The sequence below is a fragment of the Dendrobium catenatum genome, unplaced genomic scaffold (genome assembly GCF_001605985.2).
Source record: "Dendrobium catenatum unplaced genomic scaffold, ASM160598v2 fragScaff_scaffold_761, whole genome shotgun sequence".
NCBI classification, from domain to species: Eukaryota; Viridiplantae; Streptophyta; class Magnoliopsida; order Asparagales; family Orchidaceae; genus Dendrobium; species Dendrobium catenatum.
Genome location: NW_021319223.1, coordinates 302,339 through 323,627, shown reverse-complemented (window position 1 = coordinate 323,627; position 21,289 = coordinate 302,339). Strand labels below are relative to the sequence as shown.

At 38.3% G+C, this 21,289-nt stretch overlaps 1 long non-coding RNA gene across 6 annotated transcripts; it reads left to right on the top strand.

The window, feature by feature from the left end:
• Positions 1 to 549: 549 nt before the first annotated feature.
• On the top strand, positions 550 to 20,861 carry LOC110096458. 6 transcript variants are annotated; one of them, XR_003701375.1, is made up of 3 exons: positions 550 to 760; positions 839 to 1,693; positions 20,504 to 20,861. It is a non-coding gene; the product is annotated as an uncharacterized LOC110096458 (long non-coding RNA). The 6 variants fall into 6 exon arrangements; XR_003701378.1 differs by lacking the exon at positions 20,504 to 20,861 and adding an exon at positions 19,626 to 20,035 and having other exon boundaries at positions 861 to 1,693; XR_002303091.2 differs by lacking the exon at positions 20,504 to 20,861 and adding an exon at positions 19,626 to 20,035.
• The last annotated feature ends 428 nt before the right edge of the window (positions 20,862 to 21,289 follow it).

Below are 21,289 nucleotides of genomic sequence, written 5' to 3'. Positions count from 1 at the left end.
AGCCATGTAATATGCGAACAAAATCGGGTGAAAAACTGGATTTTTGTGTTGAAATGAATCAGACTTTGATTTAGAAACCGGTAAAAATTTTTGATCCGAATCCAATCCGTTTTTAAAATGGGCTGATCTTAACCCCTAAAATTCGATTCGGATTTTGAATTGGTGTGTCGGAACTTTTATTACGTCCTCTGACCAGACGTAGCTCTACGTTCGGTCAGAGGATTGTTACTCGGTTTTTGCTCGGTATTTGGTCGGTATTGTTAGGTATTCTTTGGTAATAACGAGGAATACCGATCTGGAAGATCAATACCGAGTATACCTAGCAATACCGAGCAAAAAACTCGATAGTTTTTGGGATTACTCGGTATTGGTCGGTATTACTCGGTATTTTATCTTCACATAATGGTATTTCTCATTTTTGTTGGTATTGCTCAATATTTACTCGGTATTTCTCATTTTGTGCCTGCGATCTTAATGCCAGCCGAACGTAGCTCTATATACGTTCATCGAACCAAATAAATTTTGACACCCCAATAAATTATACGCGCTTAGCGGATCTCGGATCCAGATCCGAGAATCCGAGGGCTTTCCGTCATCGTCTTCCTCGCGCGGTGCGCTGTCTCCATCGAAGGGATTTCGACGATTACACCCGTGAGGAGAGGCGATGCTGTGAGTTATTGATTTCAGCAGGATCGTGAGCTCGAGGAGAACTAAGATTTCTATTCAGTTATAATCTCCGTGGTCATTCACTTCATAAAGGGTGAGATGTTGAGCACTTCAGCTATAGTTTACATTTTTTATGTTATCTAGGGCAAATTTGTTGATAATCCACATGCAGTAGGTTTTTTTTTCAATGACAGAGCTAGTTGATGATTGAGCTTTGGTCTGATATTCCTTTAGTTTCTCCGGAGACCGACACCGCCGAACGAACTTGTCGAACTTCGCTCTTTACTTGCCCAAACGCCGCCGCAGGTAGAATGGAGGCTGTGAAAAGATCGAGGAAGCTCTGGTGAATGTTTTCGGATAAAACCTGGAGCTCTACGCACTGGAATCATCCACTCATATGGTGATCTCAACCTACCTTAGGCAATGCTGAGGGTTAGGTGTTTATTTGAGCTCTCAAGCCATTAGGGGAGAGCCTATAGGAGTTTTCCAATTGTCTAGGAACATCCAGGAGGCAGGAGATGGCCAGGAAGTCTTGGAGTGCTTATACAACTTGGCACTTTTGGCTTGAGCAAAGGCTGGTTATGGCCGTTGGATCAACACTAGGCTCCATTTGGTTGAGCCTTGGGATCTTGGGAAAGAGCGTTGTAGACTCGATTTGGGCTGGAATCTGCAAGTTTGGTGGCCAATGAAAGTCAGCAAATACGTAATTGCTATAGTTCTGGCTTCTTCGTTTTGCTGAGTAGAGCTTGTCACCTAGTAATGAAAAAAAAGTGATACTTAGGATGTTGTCATGTGGAAAATTGTTTGTGGTGATGTGTCTGACTTCTAACAATTTGATATGAACAATTATCAGGGAACTACCTTGCGTATGGATCGAAATATGAGGGGAGATTTATTGTAAGGAATTGTTGATACTGGAGAGTGAGACAAGATTGTGAGCCAGAGGATGTGGTGATGACCGGCAAGGAGGAGTCTTGAAGGAGGTGCATTGTGGTTTCTTTTTCAGTTCTTTGTGACAACACTTGAGGTGAGGAGAAATCTCAACTCATTTAATCTGATCTCTTACTTGTGTTATTGTATGATAACTTTTCTTTGCATAGTTTCTTGGACATTATCTTGCATTAGAAATCTCTTAGTAGTAGGGCATTGAGGCTTTCACATGGTGTTGCCTGCGGTGGTTATATCAGTCGAGTAATTGGAGTGGCCAAGCATAATTACTGGACAGCATGGGCAACTCATAGTCATCAGTAGGACGAATTACATAAGACATCTTAGTTTGAATGAGGAAATTCTCAAGATGCTATGGAGGGTTTGTCAGGGCAAGGAATAATACAAGGAGTAGCTTTTGTGATTGGTCCGGTTTTAGGATTGTAGTTTCTTAGGTGCATTTTATCCAATATGTTATAACTCAAATTTTTAAAAACTCCTTTTTTGCTTGCAACAATCAAAATTTATTCTGTAGTCGTTATAAGTCAAAATCATAAATCATCTTCTCTATAACATTTCTTTTGTTGTGTTTTAATTTTTCTAATTTTTTCATAATTTTTGGGCACTGAATAAATTTTTTAAAAAATTAACACCTAACAGTACAAACGGGGGTTTTGGGACTATCAAGTGTCCATTTTGCAAACCGACTTCATTTGAATTTTCTAAATAAAATAAGTTATTTTATGGACAATGTTCTATAATTTTGGGAATCTCTAAAAAATTTCTATGAATTTTATACTAAAAATTTATTAGAATATTATTATTATATTATTATTTTATAAAAATATCTAAAGTCACTATATACTTAATTATTTAAATGTCTTTTTTCATTTCATTCGGCTTAACATAGAACATTTTGGGAGAAATAAGAGAAAAGAGAGGAAGCAAAAAAGATAAGCTAGGTTTTAACAGCCGTAGAGCGATTTTTATCCGTTGGCCCAGTTGAAAAATTTTATCGTCTCGAGGTACGTTATGTTTTGCCTATTTCTGATGTGAAACATATGCATGGAAACAAGAACTGCTTGGAGATTTTAATATAAAAATATTAAAACTTTGCTAGTTATAGAATTAATGCTTACCCAAGTTAGGCTTTCCGAATTATGAAGTAGAAATTATGTAAGGCATGCAGTTACAACTAGATTAACTGGATGCTATCAATTGAACAACATAAAATAAACAAGATAATGTTATGGTTAAAACAATAATCCACGGTCTAACAAATAGAACTCTTCATCTTGGGGTCCCTCACTACGCTCTTGATGGTGGGGCTTTCATGGAGGAAGATTGAGAGCAAACCGAGCAATGCCATTAAGAGACAATTGGTGCCCAAGGTCTAGTCCGTTGAAGAAGTATCCGGCGGCGGATAGTTCACAGGATGACTAATGAGCTTCCAACGTCCGGGAAGAATATGCTCCTCGATGGAAGTTACTAGCGTGAACAAGATGTGATTTAAGTAGTCATCGACAGAAGAATCAACGTCAAGGTTCACGTCGAAGAACGGGGATTCAAAGGCGTTGGTTCGTCCTTGATCATCAAATAAGAAACCATGGTCAACTTCCGGATCGACTATACATGATGGTGGTGGAAGTTGGAAGAATCTCTCTTGAGTTTGGTGAGGAGGAAGAGAGGAGGATGATGAGGGGAACTTGGGAGGATGAGGGGCGGCTAGGATTAGGAGTTTATGGGTTGACTCAAGTAAATTGGAGGCCAAAGAGATTGGAGGGAAAATATGAAATTTAATTTCACGTTTTCATAAAAGGGAAGGGGCCAATTTGAAATTCAAATTAACCCAATTAATGGAGTAATGGGGGCCGGCGGTTATGAGAGGGATTTAGGGATTTAATTGTTGCTTAGGTGGCAAAGTGGAGAGAGAAGGGGGAAGAGAAGGGGGGCCGGCCATAGGGGTTGAGGAAAAGGGTCTAGGTTCAATGTATATGGGGCTGATTTCGATGGTAGAGGTGGGATTAATGGAGGGGCGGCTTAGGGAGGGGCGGAAACCAACAACTAACGGCAAGGGAGGGGGGACGCGGTTGCTGGCCGGTCAGGTGGTGGGGTGGTGGGGGAAGATTCGACGGCTAGAGGAGAGGAAAGAAGAAGAAATTAGGTAGAAAACCAAGAGCTCCACCAAGGGGCTGTTGGGTATTGCTTTGAGCCTCTCTTAGGCTAATCCTCACTCGAGAACTCACAAAGAGAATTCTAGAACTCACAAAGAGATCCAAGCCAAAGTTGAAATTTCATATCAATATTCATTCTCTAATACAATGCATGAGGCCTCCTATAAATAGGCCAAAATGAAACAAAAACTAAAAGACATAAACGCCCTCGGGGCTACAATATCAAATGACCACCCATAAGGGTAAAACAGTAAAAACTGAAAAATAAAATTAACTACTACATAAAATGACTCAAAATATAAGCTCCTGATCATGGCCGTCGATCTCCGGTGTCTCCGATGGTACACGTGTCGAAATCTCTGACGATGTCCTCATTAATTTCAGACTTCAGTAATTTTGTGTTTTTATTATTTTTTCGCTCAAATTTGTATTTTCATTATTGAAAAACGACTATAATTTCATATTGATAAAACTTTCACCGCGTATGTTATAGACATAGTGATTACGAACATTTTAAGCATATTATGGAAATTTTTTGCCAGATGATTTTGAAAAGCAGCGATTTTTATATACTTAGAAATTTATTTTGACATCTAAAAATAGTGTTTTAGTTCAATTAAAGCTTCAGAATGATATTTTATAGAATTTGTGATAATTTGGTTATGTTTGAAAATTATGAATTTTTACTCAGTTGTATTTATGTTATCTACTGTTGGGACATTTTGACAAATTTTTAATTCAATTTTATTATGCTTTAATTAATGAAATGCATTGAAAAATATATTGTAAAGTGTTGTGATGTGACACCGGCGCCAATAGGCAGCTGAAGTGGGATTATGTTACGCCGGCTTCAGTGGGCGACCAAGGTGGGATTCTGTTATGCCGGCGCCAGTGGGTGATCAAGGTGGGATTCTGTTGCGCCAGCACCAATGGGCGGTCGAGGTGGAATTCTGTTATACCGACGTTAGTGGGTGGCCGAGGTGGGATTTTGTTAAAATGGTGCCAGTGGATGACCGAGGTGGGATTCTGTTATGTTGGTTAGATTCTGTTACCTAAGTGTTGTTATGCCGGAGTCAATAGACTACCGAGATGGGATTCTGTTATGAAGTGTTTGATTATAATTCAGTTCATTTATGTAATTATTTAATTACTTTTAATTTCAGTATATGATTCAGCACATTGTTCTCAGTTTTTTGGTTTTTTTATTATTGATTTTTGTTTTAGGTTATGATAGCCTACTGAGCCATATTAGCTCATTCATGCTTTTGCTTTTATTTTTAGGCCCGAAAAAGGGTAAAGAGCGAGCTGCGTAGTTGGGATAATAAGCTCTGATCTATGCCGTAGGTATATTTTGTTAGTTTTGATTTTTGCATGCTTGACTTTTATTTTTTTTGTTGTGCTCTCTGTTACTGTTATAAAACCAACCAAACCGACCCAGGAGGGGCCGGTCCAGTTCTACAAGAGGTGGGCTAAGCCGCCTCCTTGATGTGTTTCCCCCCAGCTTATGCCCCTTCCCCCCCTTGAGGCGGCAATAGGAGAGGGGAAGGAATTTTGAAATTAGTTTATATTAGGGAAGTGAATTTAATTAATTAAAATATTTGATATCTTTTGTATTAATTAAATAATATCTTATATTAGGAAATTTTTAAGGAGGTGGATTTAATTTATTAAAAGATTTAATATCTTTTGTATTAATTAAATAATATCTTATATTATGAAGTTTTTAAAGAGGTGGAGTTTTAAGGAGATGGACAGGGCTATTTAAAGGGGATGAAGGGGATAAGGTAGGTATGCTTGATTATTGTTCTCTTGGAGTCTCTTGGGTGTCTTGGGCACTAGACTTGGTGTCTAGAGATTGGGAGAAAATGATCTTCCTCTCGAATAGAGGATCAATTTTATCTTGTTTGCTTTGCTTTATCTTATATAATCAAATCTATTGTTTTGAGTTGATTTCATTAGTATTCTTGTGTTCTTTCTCGCTGTATTACTAATTCATTGTTATGGTTGCTTGCGAACTCAAGTATTTCCGATAGGATTACTCGCGAACCCAAGTATTTCCTATTAAATTGGTATCAGAGCAAGTCTTGGGACCGGTGGAGGACTGTTTTCGGCAAATTCCAGCATCAATTTTTTGTCCGGAAAAAGAGGAAGTTGATGTTTTTTTACTCCAAAATCCAGATTTTGTGAATCTAGAAACTTCGAATTGTAATGACGGCCAAGAAAGTTGATGCTTTGGAGGAAAGACTCGAAGGAGAGATAAATCACATCAAAGAAACCGTGGAGGAAAGGATTTCTTCCATGGAGGGGCAGGTGGCCGATCTCAAGGATATGATGAAAAGAATGCTGGAGCTTCAAGCACAAACGGTGGCATCCAAAGTGAAGGGCCTAGAAGCGAAGAACACCAATTCTGAAATCCATAAGGAGAAAGAAGAGGTGAAAATTGTGGAAGAGGGAAGAAGAAGGCTCTATGTAGAGCCTTTCCATAGGGAGGAAAGAGGAGATCGACATGGGGAAAGGTATGGCTATGGGGGAGCAGAGAAAAGAGGGGCTGATTGGGAACGCCATAAGTGGTTTTATGGCCATCAGAGTGTTGATTTTGAAGGGAGAAGAAGGGATATCGAAGGGGGATTGGGTTATGGCAGTGCACAGGAGGATCATGAGACGTGGGGGAGACCGAGCACTTGGGAGAAGGGAAATTATGGAGGCATACGTGGAAACAATGGCGACCATAAAGTAAGGAAACTAAAAATGCCCATTTTTGAAGGGGAGGATGCATATGGATGGATCTACAAAGTAAATAGGTACTTCGCCGTCAACGATTTGACGGAGGAGGAGAAATTATCGGCTGCAGGATTATGTCTAGAAGGGAAGGCACTCTCTTGGTACCAGTGGAGAGATCAGAGGAGGCCCATCCGGAGCTGGGGAGAATTTAAGGACTGCTTGATCGAACGCTTCCAAACCGATTGGGGAGGAGACTTCTATGAGCAGTTCTTTGCTTTGGTGCAGGAGGGATCAGTAGCAGATTACTGGGATGTAACACCCCACGGTATCCCTAAATAATACCATTGAGTGTAACATGCATCACATAAACATTTAATACAACTTTTCTTTTTAGAAGTTCATATAAAATATCCAACCATAAGTTCATTTATACATCAACGAAAACATCTTCTAAATTAAAACCTTAATATACACATTTACAAAGCCACTAAGGGAGTCCAAACAAACTCAAAGTAGTGCAACATGCAAATTTCTTACTAACCTCAAAAGTAGATTTCAAATATAGAATAAACATTAACATAAAATGTAAACACTTGCAGATTAGTCTTCTTCCACCTTTCCCTTTCCTTTTCTTGTAACAACAACCAGTACTAAACTACTGATGAGCTATAAGACTCCATAAGTGTGCAACTTGAAATAATATTTAAATTGTATGTTTATAAAAAATTAGAACATTGAAAACATAAATAAATGTTAAACTGCTTGAGCAAACTTCATAAATTATCATTTGACATTACCCATCAATTCCTCTTACATCCATACTGAATATCAATTTTACTCATTAAAAGATTTGACTACTCATTCATAATCATATTCAATGGAGCCCAGATAAACCTGACATTATCGCCATTGAATTACATGGAGGTCCCTTTTGCCTCTTTGGGGTCCCTTTTGCCCCACTTACCAAACAATTTAATATATGGGGATCCTTTTGCTCCACATGTATTGGTAAGTTATACATAAATCTTTAGCCAAACTTTACTTTTAAATTGATATTCGGTACACCATCCATATTCATTATCCATACTATACTTGTTGCATGCTTTCTTATTTATTCATTGCATAACATGAATATGCACATAATTAGTAAAGAAAATGATCTCTTTCAAAAGCATTATCAACAAGTAAAATATTTAAATAAACATAATACACCTTGATTTAAACTCACATAATTAATTTATGTAAGTGGTTAATCATACTTGAAAACTTGTAAATATATTCTTTTATAGTCCTTTCACAAAAGGTTGATCAACATGCATAATATCAAATCATCTACTTTCATGACTACTTTTCAAAGTGTCATTTCAAGCATTATATATATCTAATGGTAAGGTATATATTTCTTAAAATATTTGCATCACTTACCTCCTTGCCCAGTCGTCTCTTCCAATTCTCTACTTCGCACTCTTCTACGATTGTATGTCACCTCGAAATTTTCTCTTCTCATAAGACCAATAAAACCTTTTCTATCACTGGAAGTAATAAATATGCTTGTTTTAGAAATCTTTATTGTCTTTTTAGAAAGTTACAACATAATTAAGAATATACCAGAAATCCTTACCTTCCTTTACTTTGATTCTCTATTACGGTTATTTCTCTATTCTCCTTTCATTCCACTGCCAAAACCACTATCTTAAGGCAATAAGAAAAATTCATTATAGTAAACCAACTTTTTAATTCTGCTGAAATCCAAATGCTTACCTTGCCTTGTACCGCATTCACAAAACAAGCCAATTTCCTTCAAACTTAACACATACACTACACTCTGCTTACAGGAAGGATTTCGCCTCTTGCTACAAGGGAATATGTGAATTCCATGTACAGGATTTGCGGCTCTCACTACAGGCCCGGGAGAGCATCTTACTTGCAACAGGATAACTGCCAAATCCTTCTCTAGTTTATGAATTCCGCATAAAGGAATAAGATAAATGAGTGGACCCCACTCCAAAACTGCTCTCATCCTTATCCAGCCGCCCAAATTTCGCCTTGTTGCCTACATTAAGGATTAGGAAAATGACGGCCCACCACATAACTACCATCACTCACTCCCTTTGAAAGCATTCCTTTATTATATCAATAATTATCTATTTTAACTTCAACTCTATTAGCTGTATAATTATTAAAACTTATCCATCCATTAAACATCAACTTAACTGTATAGTCGATTTTAACAAGTCATTAATATTACATTAATTCTACACTTTAGATTATAATTAAATGAACTCTAATTTTCATACATATATAAAAATTGGGTATTACATGGGAGAGGTTCGAGAACTTGACCAGTAGAGTAGAGTGTCTGTCTGATACGGTATTGGAGGGGAACTTCCTAAAAGGCCTGAAGGCGGAGATCAGAGCGGCAGTGAAGGTACTGATGCCACGGGACTTGGGGAGGCCATGAAGCTTGCACAGCTGGTGGAAAATCAAAAAAACCTAGAAAAGGGCGCAAGGAGCAACAGCTCAGGAGGCACTTACAAGTGGATGACCACTCACCTAGCACCCAAGGGGCCGGTCGCAAGAGGGATTAGAGAAGCTCCACAGGAAAAGACAGTGGGAGGAGGGAGTGGAGGAAATTTCAAGAGGCTAACAGAAAAAGAGATGCAGGAGAAGAGGGCCAAGGGGTTGTGCTTCAGGTGCGATGAAAAGTATACGCCAGGGCATCGGTGCAAGGTTCGAACTCTTCAGGTTCTCACCATCTGTGATGACGAGGAAACTGAGGGAGGTAAGGAGGAGACAGAGAAGGAGATGGAGGAGAATCTGCATTTGGATATGGACGAGGTTTCTCTGAACTCAGTGGTAGGATTCACTTAAATCATACCATGAAAGTGAAGGGGGAGATAGAGGACAAGAATGTGGTGGTGTTGATTGACAGTGGGGCTACACACAATTTCATTTTCACTCAGGTTGTCGACCAACTGGGAGTGAAATTGGTAGATACCGGTTGTTACGGGGTGATAATGGGCACGGGGAAGGTGGAAAAAGGCTAGGGGATTTGCAGAGGAGTGCTACTAACCATCCAGGGAATTCAGGTGAGGGAAGATTTTCTTCCACTAGAGCTTGGGAGTATAGATGTCATCCTGGGGATGAAATGGTTGCAGGCTTTTGGAGACACCAAAGTAAACTGGGGAGCACTCACGATGGAGTTGATTGTAGATGGAAGGGAAATGATGATTAAGGGAGATGCGGGGTTATCCAAATCTATGGTTTCTCTTAAAACTATGGTGAGGGATATACAGTTGGCAGGCGGAAGATACTTGGTGGAGCTGCACAGTTTGGAGGGAGCTAGGCTGGAAGAGGGAGGCGACATACCCCCCTCCATACAACCACTAATTCAGCAGTTCCAAGAGGTGTTTCAACCACCTCAGGAATTGCCACCACAGAGCGAGCAGGAGCACGCCATCATTCTGAGGGATGGGGTGTCACCCATCAGCGTACGGCCTTATCGCTACCCTCAATTTTAGAAAGATGAAATTGAAAAATTGATTAGAGAGATGCTGGAGGCAAACATCATCAGACCAAGCATCAGTCCTTTCTCTAGTCCAGTGCTATTGGTGAAGAAAAAAGACAACAGCTGGCGATTCTGTGTGGACTATAGGGCACTCAACAAGGAAAATGTACCTGATAAGTTTCATATCCCCGTTATTGATGAGCTGTTGGATGAATTGAGTGGAACGGTGATCTTCAACAAGATAGATTTGAAATCAGGATACCATCAGATCCGGATGGAGGATGTGCCTAAAACTGCGTTTCGAACTCATGAGGGACACTATGAGATCCTGGTGATGCCTTTTAGCCTCACCAATGCTCCAGCCACTTTCCAGGCACTTATGAATAAGATTTTCAAACCTTATTTACGATGCTTTGTATTGGTATTCTTCGACGACATTCTAGTATGCAGCAGGGTGGAAGAAGAACACATGAAACATCTAAAAAAGGTGTTAGAAGTACTGCAGAAGCACCAGTTGAGGGCCAACTTGAAGAAGTGCTGCTTTGCACAGGCCAGTGTAGAGTACTTGGGCTATGTTGTATTAAAAGAAGGAGTGACAGCAGATCAGTCTAAAATTGAGGCTATGTTAAAGTGGCCCGTACCTAAAAATCTGAGGGAGCTGGGGGAATTTCTAGGACTAACAGGGTACTATAGAAGGTTTGTCAAGGGATACAACACCATAGCATGACCACTCACTGAGCAATTGTAAAAGGACGAGTTCCTATGACGGGAGGAGGCCACATCAGCATTCGAGAGCTTGAAGAAGGGTATGACTACGGTGCCGGTCCTAGCCTTGCCATATTTCACTCAAATCTTCATAGTGGAGACAGATGCGTCCGGATATGGGCTGGGTACAATACTTATGCAGAGTCGTAGGCCCATTGCCTATTTCAGCTAGATGTTGACTGCTCAAGCCAGGCTAAAGCCAGCTTATGAGAGAGAGCTAATGGCCATCATTTTGGCTATCCAGAAGTGGCGGCCCTACCTACTTGGGAGGCATTTCATTGTCAGGACTGATCAGTGGAGCTTGAAATACCTGCTGGAACAACGGATGGTGACAGAGGAGCATCAGAGGTGACTATCCAAGTTGCTGGGGTACGATTTTGAGATTCAGTATAGACCAGAAGTGGAGAACAAGGCGGCAGATGCCTTGTCCAAATGTATGGGGGAGCTACAGACGGTGTCACTCTCTATTCCTTTGATGGTTAATTGGGAGACCATCAGAGAAGAAAGTGCTAGGGATGGGATTTGGGGAAGATCAGGGCAGACTTACTGAAAGAAGGAGATATCCACCCAGGGTACTCATTGGAGGGGAACATATTGCTATATCACGGGGGGTTTGTGATGCCTCGAACCTTAATCCACATCCCAAATTTACTCAAGGAGTTTCATGGAAGCGCTGTTGGGCGCCATTCAGGCGTGCAGAATATATATAGGAGGCTAGCTTTGGAACTGTATTAGAAGGGGATGCATAAAGATGTAGAGGAGATGGTAGCCAGATATGAGATATGTCAAAGGAACAAATATATAACTATGTCACCAGGAGGACTACTACAGCCATTGACGCTACTGGGATGAGTATGGGAGGAGATATCCATGGACTTCATTGATGTGTTGCCCCGTTCAGAAGGATTCATAGTGATTTTAGTAGTGGTGGACAGTTTGAGCAAGTATGCACATTTCATTCCCCTTCGGCACCCCTACACCACAGTGATAGTGGCTTCAGCTTTCATCAGAGAAGTGGTCATGCTACATGGAGTACCAGAGGCGATAGTATCAGATAGAGATAAGGTGTTCCTAAGCCATTTTTTTAGGGAGTTGTTCAGGTTACAGGGGACAATTTTGAAGAGGAGAACAACTTACCACCCACAGACGGATGGCCAAACGGAGGTAGTCAACATGGGCTTGGAGACTTACCTGAGATGCTTTGTGTCGGAAACATCTAAGCTATAGGCTAAGTGGCTATCATGGGCTGAGTACTTGTACAACACATCTTTTTATTCTGCTTCTCAGATGACCCCATTAAAGGTGTTGTATAGAAGGGATCCTCCCCACTTGGTCCACTTTGGGAGTAGCAGTACTCCTATTTCTTCAGTAGAGGAGTACTTGGAGGAGAGGGATAGAGTGCTAGAAAAGTTGAAGAGACATCTATTGAGGGCTCAACAGATTATGAAGAAATAGGCTGACAGGCATAGAAAGTACATCCAGTTTGAAGTGGGGGAGAGTGTATTCTTGAAGCTTCGACCATATAGACAGAAGACAGTCACCAACAGAAGGAATGAGAAGCTTGCTCCCAGGTATTTTGGGCCTTATGAAGTGCCGGAGAAGATCGGAGCAGTAGCATATCGACTAAAGCTACCATCAACGACGACTATACATCAAGTCTTTCATGTATCGCAGTTGAGAAAAGTCATTAGTGACTATACTGCCAATTCTAAGCTACCGGTGACACTTACTGAGGATTTCGAGGTGGTATTGGAACCCTTAGAGCTGATGTGGGTTATACAGAAAGAAGATGGAACTAAGGAAGTGTTGATCCAGTGGAAGAACCTTCCTAACTACGAGGCCACGTGAGAACCATACGAGAGGATGAAACATCAATTTTCCATCTTTCACCTTGAGGACAAGGTGGTTCTTTGGGAGCGGGGTAATGTTACGGAACCAACCAAACCGGCCCAGGAGGGGCCGGTCCAGTTCTACAAGAGGCGGGCTAAGCGGCCTCCTTGATGTGTTTTCGCCCAGCTTGTGGGCCCCCCTTGAGGCGGCAATAGGAGAGAGGGGAATGAATTTTGAAATTAGTTTATATTAGGGAAGTGGATTTAATTAATTAAAAGATTTGATATCTTTTGTATTAATTAAATAATATCTTATATTAGGAAGTTTTTAAGGAGGTGGATTTAATTAATTAAAATATTTGATATCTTTTGTATTAATTAAATAATTTCTTATATTAGGAAGTTTTTAAGGAGGTGGAGTTTTAAGGAGGTGGAGAGGGCTATTTAAAGGGGATGAAGGGGCTAAGGTAGGTATGCTTGATTATTGTTCTCTTAGAGTCTCTTGGGCTCTAGACTTGGTGTCTAGAGATTGAGAGAGAACGATCCTCCTCTCGAATAGATGATCAATTGTATCTTGTTTTATGTTTGTTTTGCTTTATCTTATATAATCAAATCTATTGTTTTGAGTTGATTTCATTAGTATTCTTGTGTTCTTTCTCGTTGTTTTACCAATTCATTGTTAGGGTTGCTTGCGAACTCAAGTATTTCCAATAGGATTACTTGCGAACCCAAGTATTTCCTATCAGTTACCAAGCATTGTTATAGATAGATTTTAGATTATATATGTTTTAGATGATACATAGAAAAATTATGTTGAGATTCAGTAGTCTTTTGCCTTATATTGCATTCAATAGTGGCTTTGTGTAGTATATTAACTGAATCAAGCCTTATAATAACAACTAAATTTAATATGATGCTTAGAAGTCTAGATAACGATAATCCATTATCCTAGGCATATTTTACACTTGAAATGAACTGGGAAGTAAAAATTAAGAATTAAGAATTTATTGCATTCTAGATGAACACAGATTTTTATATTTGTATCTAGTTTCTTTAATTGCACTTCTTAACGGATGTTGATGTCCATGAAATTGCTATCCTTGATGAAAATATGATATCATCTTGTGGATTGTCAAGCAATGATTCTTATTTATAGGTTGTTTGGTTGGTTGAAAAATAAATAGGGTAAAAAAAATGCAATATAGAAGTAATGCAGTGTATTTGAAATATTTTGAAATTATTTAGATGAGTGTAAAATAAATGTAGGGAATTGCTTTAGTTTTATTTAGCTTGAAATAAAATGAATATAGTGTAAAGTATAGGGTGGTCAGTTGTTGTAGCCAATGGTTGCGGCCAGCAGCGGTGGTGGCAGTCAACGGCGATGACAGTCCACAGTGGTGATGGTGGATGGCGGTGGCGGACGATGATGGCAGGTGACAGTGGTGGTGGTGGATGGCGGTGGCGGGCAATGAAGTTCTAGTGTATTTGGAAATCATCCAAATCGGAGGTATTCTAAATACACAAAAAAAATGAACTGGAGGGGGAATTCCAAAGACATCAAAATTTTACACTGCATTTGATTTACTTCGAACCAAACATCAATATTCTCCGAACCCCTGCATTTGAAATATTTTAATTCGGAATACTTTTACTTTAAACCAAGCTGCCCCTTAATTGTTTAGGAATTTTTCCAACTCATTCTTCTTCCTAAAAATCTTTGATCAGTTGCTTCAGTGTATATCTTTAGAAATTGTAAAATATGATCAACATCTGTAGCTTGCTGAAGCTTATATTGCTAGGTCCCTACATGTTGTCGCAGAAGCATTCTTGTTACCTGATAGATGAACTGCAAGCCAAATGTGAATCACCCTTCTACAAGTAGGAACAACTTATATACAATTCAGGATACTTTGGAGTTAAAACATTTTGAAATGTTACTTAAGTAGATCTATATTAATGGAATTGTGATTCAGACTCTATCTACTTAACTGTTAGATACTCATGCGTATGTTCCTTGGGCTTTCTTTATCTGATACCAACGAGCTTAAGTTTGATCGTTCTCAGCAACTGTTCAAGTTTTGCTGTAGATGTATGTGATGCTTGCTTAACTAAAGTCCAACTTTAAAAGAAAACTTTTAACTTTGTGTAAAAATATCCCTTAAACTGAAATTTTATTACAATTATATGAAAATCTTAATAAAAAATGCTGAAGATTAATGGGCATTTGACCTCAAAAATTCCTAAATGTTATTTACACGTAAACCTCAATATCCTCGCATGTTTTTCATGAAATTTCGTATTTAAATCCTTAAAATCTAGTCATTAGATGAGAAGAATATGATCCTTGTTTCTGATAGTAAAATATTTCCAAGGGTGCCCAAGCATGATTAGATGTTGCAGATCAGTATTTTCCTTCTAACATTTTGTTTTCTTGTAGCTGAGGTTTAGGGTGTTTAGGGTCGGCCACATATAGCTAGGAAAGGCTTATGATAATGATGAGCAAAACATGTTAATTCAAATACATACCAGAATACTCTGTTTTTATTAGTCGTAATTATGTCTCAAACATAGATATTGACTATTATTTTAGCAGAAATAAAGATTCTTTCAAATGACTAGCAAACAAATATTTTCACTAAGTCTCTTGGAGGTCCTCAAATAAACATCTGTAACTAGCTTCGGACAAATGACTTATTTGCTTGCAATTGAGTTGAAGTGCTGGATAGAATAGTTATTTTGAATATTTCTAACTGTCATTAGTTTGTTATTGAATTTCTTCCTTATTTGGAACAAAAGATAATAAAATATTTTTTTCTCTTTATTAAATGCATTTAACTGGCGGTATGTACCATGTTAATAAGTTTTTGTCTTGTCAACTAGTGTCTTAAACATGAATGAATTTCGATTCAATATGTCTAAAGGCATATGTGTATCTTCAAATCTATTTAAGGCTAGAAGTCGTCTGCTGGGATCAATCAAACCTCTTCTATATTGACTAAATAAGAAGGTAAAAAAGATTAGGTAGTCATTCTTTTAAAAACACAAGGTATCAAAACCTTAGCTAGAAAATCATATTTATTATGATCAAATTTATTCATGCATCAGGTAGTTCATTGCCTTTAATTGAATCTACTTTAATATTTGCTGAAGAATCATATGCTAAGTCTGGAATTAATGCTAAGAAGTCAATTGGGAGAGCTGGTGGTGGAATCAGGAAGATGTTATGAGTGTCTCCAGCCCATGCCCACTAAATTTTTTGAAAAGAAGTCATACGTTCTAGGGGATGGAAGTGTAAAACACCGTAACGAAACAAACAAGAAGTTAAAAGAAGCAAAAAGTAAAATACACGAACGAGGATTTAACGCGGAAAAATCCGAAATAGGAAAAAAAAAAAAACACAAAACAACACCACACCAAGAAATCCACCATGAAAATTGGGAAAAATAAGTAGATATCTCTCTTCTCTTTCACTCTTTCCTTCTCTCCTCTCTTGCATTGCTCTCACATTCAAAACAAAGAAAAAGACAATAACACCAGGGGGTGTCACCATTAAGAAAAATGAGAAAGAAAAAGTGTCAAGTCCCCCCACAGCATTGTGACGCTTAGACCCCTGATCCCGATTGTTTATCGTTGCTGCAGTGCTCTAACCTGCATCACTGCGGCACTCCATAGCGCTGTGGCGCTGAATCTAGAGTCATTTTTTCCAATAAACTTTGCAGCACTGTGACGCTCAGGAACACAATGCCGTGGCACTCGGGTACACAACACCATGTATTGTATGAAAAAAAAAAAAATCACCCAAGCCCAAGCAGGGGTAGACCCCCCTGCACACCCCCTAACGAGTACAAGAAATTGGCTTGAGGTATGAGGCAACAGTACAACTCGATTGATCAACACAATCAGATTCCACACAGAACTAACATATCTTGCTTTGTATAATACTTAAGATTTATTCCTAAAATTTCCTACAACTATGTATATTTTAGAAGCATTACATTTGGGACAAGTCCTTTTGTCGCCTCTTATTCAAAATTGTAATTCTACCATTGGAGGAAGCATATGGACAGAATAAACTTTGGACATTAATTTAAGCTGTCGTGTTGGTATACTTGTGTTTTGAATTGATTATATGGAATTTTGAAAACATCCTGTGAAGAATTTCCTATGGATTTTTCACTTGCTAATCTACGTTTTTTTTCCCCCTTAAGATTAAAGGTTTTGTAACAATTTTTGTAAATTATGTTTAAATTGAAGTTGTGCTGTCAGTATCTGAGATTGGGCATTATAGTTGCATGGTTGATCTCTTGGTCAAATTTGATAAATGGAGAAAACATGGTTAGTATAAAATTAGATTTACTAAAAAAATTCAATAAAAATAAAAAATATCTTTACTTTTAACATTCGCAACTCCAACATTTGTTATTTTGAATGATGGGACCAATTTGATTTTTATTTAAGGTGTTGGGGGGCTAAGATGAAATTTTTACATAAGCTAGGATCATTTTCGTTCTTCATAGAGATTTAGAGGACTATTTGATGTGCTTTGGTTTCAAAAACTGCCAACGAACCCCAATAAATTCAACAAAACAACATATTTTTTTATTGCTAAATCCTCTTTCAAAAGAAAGATCTTCTCTCCCAAACAATAGACGCCGTTAGGATCCCTTACAAAAAAAAACTACAACAATTTCAAATCAAATTCTGCATTAAAAAAAAAACCCTAAACTTGGACATAAATAAGCTCTCCTATTCTTCCCTCTAAATCAACCCCCTTCGACGCCATTTACGTCACTTTCCGTGAATTCTGCGCAAATCCTGCGATCCATGCTCATTCTGTAGACATTATTGCTCTTGTTATTAAGGTAGCAGCGAGCGAAGAGCTCGATTCCTACTTCCTCCAGCACAAAAACCTGAAATCCCCTCCGATCTTTACTCCATAGCTCGATCACAATCCCGAACCCTAAGCTCTGACACTTCCTCCTCATAGCCGCCCTTCTTCTTCTGAACGGCACAGATCCGACAAGGCCAATCTCAATGAGCCCGACCTTCTAGTTGTGTCGAAGCCTGTGACGATCCGGACTTTCCACACAGCTGCAAGCCTCAATCCGTTCGATCTACCGGTCCCCAGCCCCAGTTCCTCGTCACGATCGACTCTATTCATCATTCCTCAAGCCCTTACGATTCCTCCTCCTCAAGTCCTGTAGCCCCTTCTCCAACATCCTGCGTTTTTTTGTCGTCGTCGTTGTTCCGACTTTGCCATCGTCGCCTTCGCGCTAAAGCATAAATGTCGCTTGATGCAGGACTATATGCGAAATAGGAAACTTGCACAAAATATTTAAAGATCAATTTTAGATTTTTGTTATTAGCGATTAAAACAACAAAGTGAAACTAATAAATGGTCACTTCTGTTTAGGCTAGGCTACGCAAGAGACTAAACGAAATCAAAACACGTAGGGAAATTAAAGTATTGCATGAGTAGTTTCCAACTTAACCTTTGCTCAACAATGAGATCCAAAAGCAAAGAAGTAACAATCCTATGAATACTAGTGGATGGCGATTAGTAGACACAATCTCTTGCTTGAACAGTCTCTCAACGAAGTAAGTAGGATTTGAAAGTAAATGAGTCAAGGAAGAAAATCACCTTCTCGGAAAAACGTCGTGATTCACCACGTACCTTCCGCTAGTTTCTCTTCCCTCACGTTGAGAAGATCCATGCAATATTAGCCGTCGTACGTAAAACCGGAATCAAACTCCGGATTGATCATACATCTCAATTCCATGAAGGAGAAAACACCTTGAGAGGGGAGAAGAGAGAGAGGGTGGACGGTGGGTAGAGAGGCCGGTGAATGGGTAAGAGGGAAAACGGCTAAGGTTAGGTGGAACAGAAATGGTTTTAATTCACAAATTTGAAATTATTCTCAGATTTGAGTAAGATTGGAGGAAAAATAAGTGGATTTTGAAATTCCAATAGCAAGTAATCAAGTCCCTTAATAAAGCATTAAAGGAGAGGGGACCACCAAGGGGGCCGACAGCATGGTGAGGGGGAAGGAGGTTTGGGGAAAAGGAATTATGCGTTTCCTAATCCGCTCCGACTAATTAATGATGAAAATTTCAAATCCGCTCAAATTCAAATTTGAATTTGAGACCTCATTGAAACTTTCCTAATTAGAATTTGAGAACTTCCACTTTGAATTTCAAAATTTGAAAATTCGTGGAGGAAGACGAAAAGGGGCCGGTGATTTATGGAGGGAATGGTGGTGGATGTAGGGGAGGCCAGCGGCTAGAGGGAGGGCCGCGGGATGATGGTGAAGGCTCGGTTTTGGTGGATGTGGTGGTGTTGAGTTGGATGGGTGAGATTGTGAGGTGGTGGTTGGTGGTGGGGATGACTAACCCTAAAGCAAAACTCCTATTTAAAGCAAAACAGAAAACTAACTCAAAAGAATAAACAACCCTCCTTTCTTCCCTAGGCAGTAGACCCCACCCCCAAGGGGGCAGAAATTTGAGCTTTCTGTATGTGATGAGCCGGCTGGACCGGTTCCTCCTGGACCCATATAGGCATATCATAAAGCGGATGCATCTTGGTTAGAATTAGTGCGCCACATGATACTTTGATAATGATCTTTTTGGTGCTGTGATGAACTCTATTGTACTTGGAATGCAACCACCATGGTCCCCCTCAATGCTTGAAAAAAAAAAAGAACATATTAATCAGAGAAGTGACAACCTAAAGAGTTAGGTACATTGTCTACAAAAGGCATCAAGATTTGTATTGATTGACATCAATTAAGCCTAATTTTGAGGTCATGCAAAGGACGAATAATTCATCAAGCTTTAAGAAAAGGTACATGATTTTTTTTTTCCTTACACGTTAGATGATGAGTAAAATGTATTCTCCATATAATTATGCATTAAGTGTTCAAAGCAGTGGTAGAAGTTATATTGAGAGAGCTGATGCCAAATAAGTGATATAAGTCTAATGATGATGATGATGTTTCTGATTAAAATCTGTTAAATCAAATACATTTTTGTTCTCAGGGATGTGGAGAATCTTATTGTAAAGATGCTCCATTCTGCTTAAACAACACATCATGAATTCCATTGAAATATCAGTAAATGCGTCTGGAATAGTTTGAATAAAACAACACAGCTATGTTGTTTGCTACTTGCTAGTCATGTGAGCATATGAAGGCTTCGTTTGGGACGATTTTTTTACTTCTTCGTAAAGCTACTTTTTAGTACAAACAGTTTAATTTTTGTACTGAAAAGTTGTTTTAAAAAGCGGTAAGAAAGTTATCTCAAACAAAGCTGAAGTTAAACAGGGGATGTAGATGTGTGTACTTCTTTTTCTTTTAATTTGCTCCAGTTTCTCATGCTTCAAACCTATATAGCCTGCTGAAACTTTTGTTGACAGATGATCTATTACTAAAAAGTTTCTTTATTTTTAAGCTATTGCTCACTTGATTCTTTCAGCTAATTTCTTGTTCTGCATTTCTTTTCTTCAATGAAAGTTTAAAATAAATTTTTAGCATTTAGGATATGGTTGGGATGATAGCTTTTAAGATAACAACTACAATTTCATTTTGTTACTATTTTTTTTCTAAATATCTGTGATAGAAAGCTATTTTTTTGCATTCAAAATAACTAAGTTATTTTCGTCGTAATTTACAACAAATGATTATTGACTCTCCAACTGTACAAAACAGACCTTTTATTGAGGTCATTGCCTACTTTAACTTTCTCAGGTACTTAATCAGAACATAAACATGTATTAGTGTGAAACTATTTGTATAATGAAATGATCATTGCTATATTTGATGTGATTATTTATTTAGTCTCAAGATTTACTCATAATATTGATAAATTGCCCTCATCATAGCTTCATTTGTGAATAATTTTTTTTTTTCCATTGGAAGGTTAATAGAAGGCTCTCAAAGCTGACAAATCACTTAATAGAAATATTTATATATTCATTATGATAGCAATACTTCTAAGTGTATCACAGCAGGCAGAAAACAGTGCAGTGAAAGACTTTTGCCAACACAGAAATTCATGACCATAGAAATCAGCTTTTCACACTGCTATCTTCTCCTACTTGAGCTGTGTGATAGGAACACACATGAATATATATATTGGAAGTCTAGCTAATTGGCTTGTGGATGGAGCCCACCATGACCTAACCCATCTTTTAATTAATGGAAATGGAACCCTATCATGGATAATTAGGTTTTGGTCCTATTGACTTGAAAATCATATAAAAAGATCAATTGATTCCATGAAAATAGAAAAAAACAAAATTACATAATGATCTATTTTTTCACTTATTTCGTGTGTAAGAACTAAGGTTTTGTTTGATACAGCTCTTACTGCTTCTTAAATCAACTTTATAGTATAAAAATTAAAAATTGTCCTAGAAAATTAATTTAAGAAGCAGTAAGAAAGTCGTCCCAAACAAAGCCTAAATCATTTGATTACATTGGATTGTTATGTAAAATTTACATTTATTTAGATTTTATTTGGGATGACTTTTTTACTACTTCTTAAAAGAATTTTTTAATACATGAGTTGCTTTAGAAAGCAATAAGAAAGATGTCCTAAATAAAATCTTGGTGATTAAATGATTGTTCTAACAAATTTAGAGCAACAAGATGAACCCTAAGAAATTTTTTAATATTTTTCTGAGATGAAAATGTAAATATTAT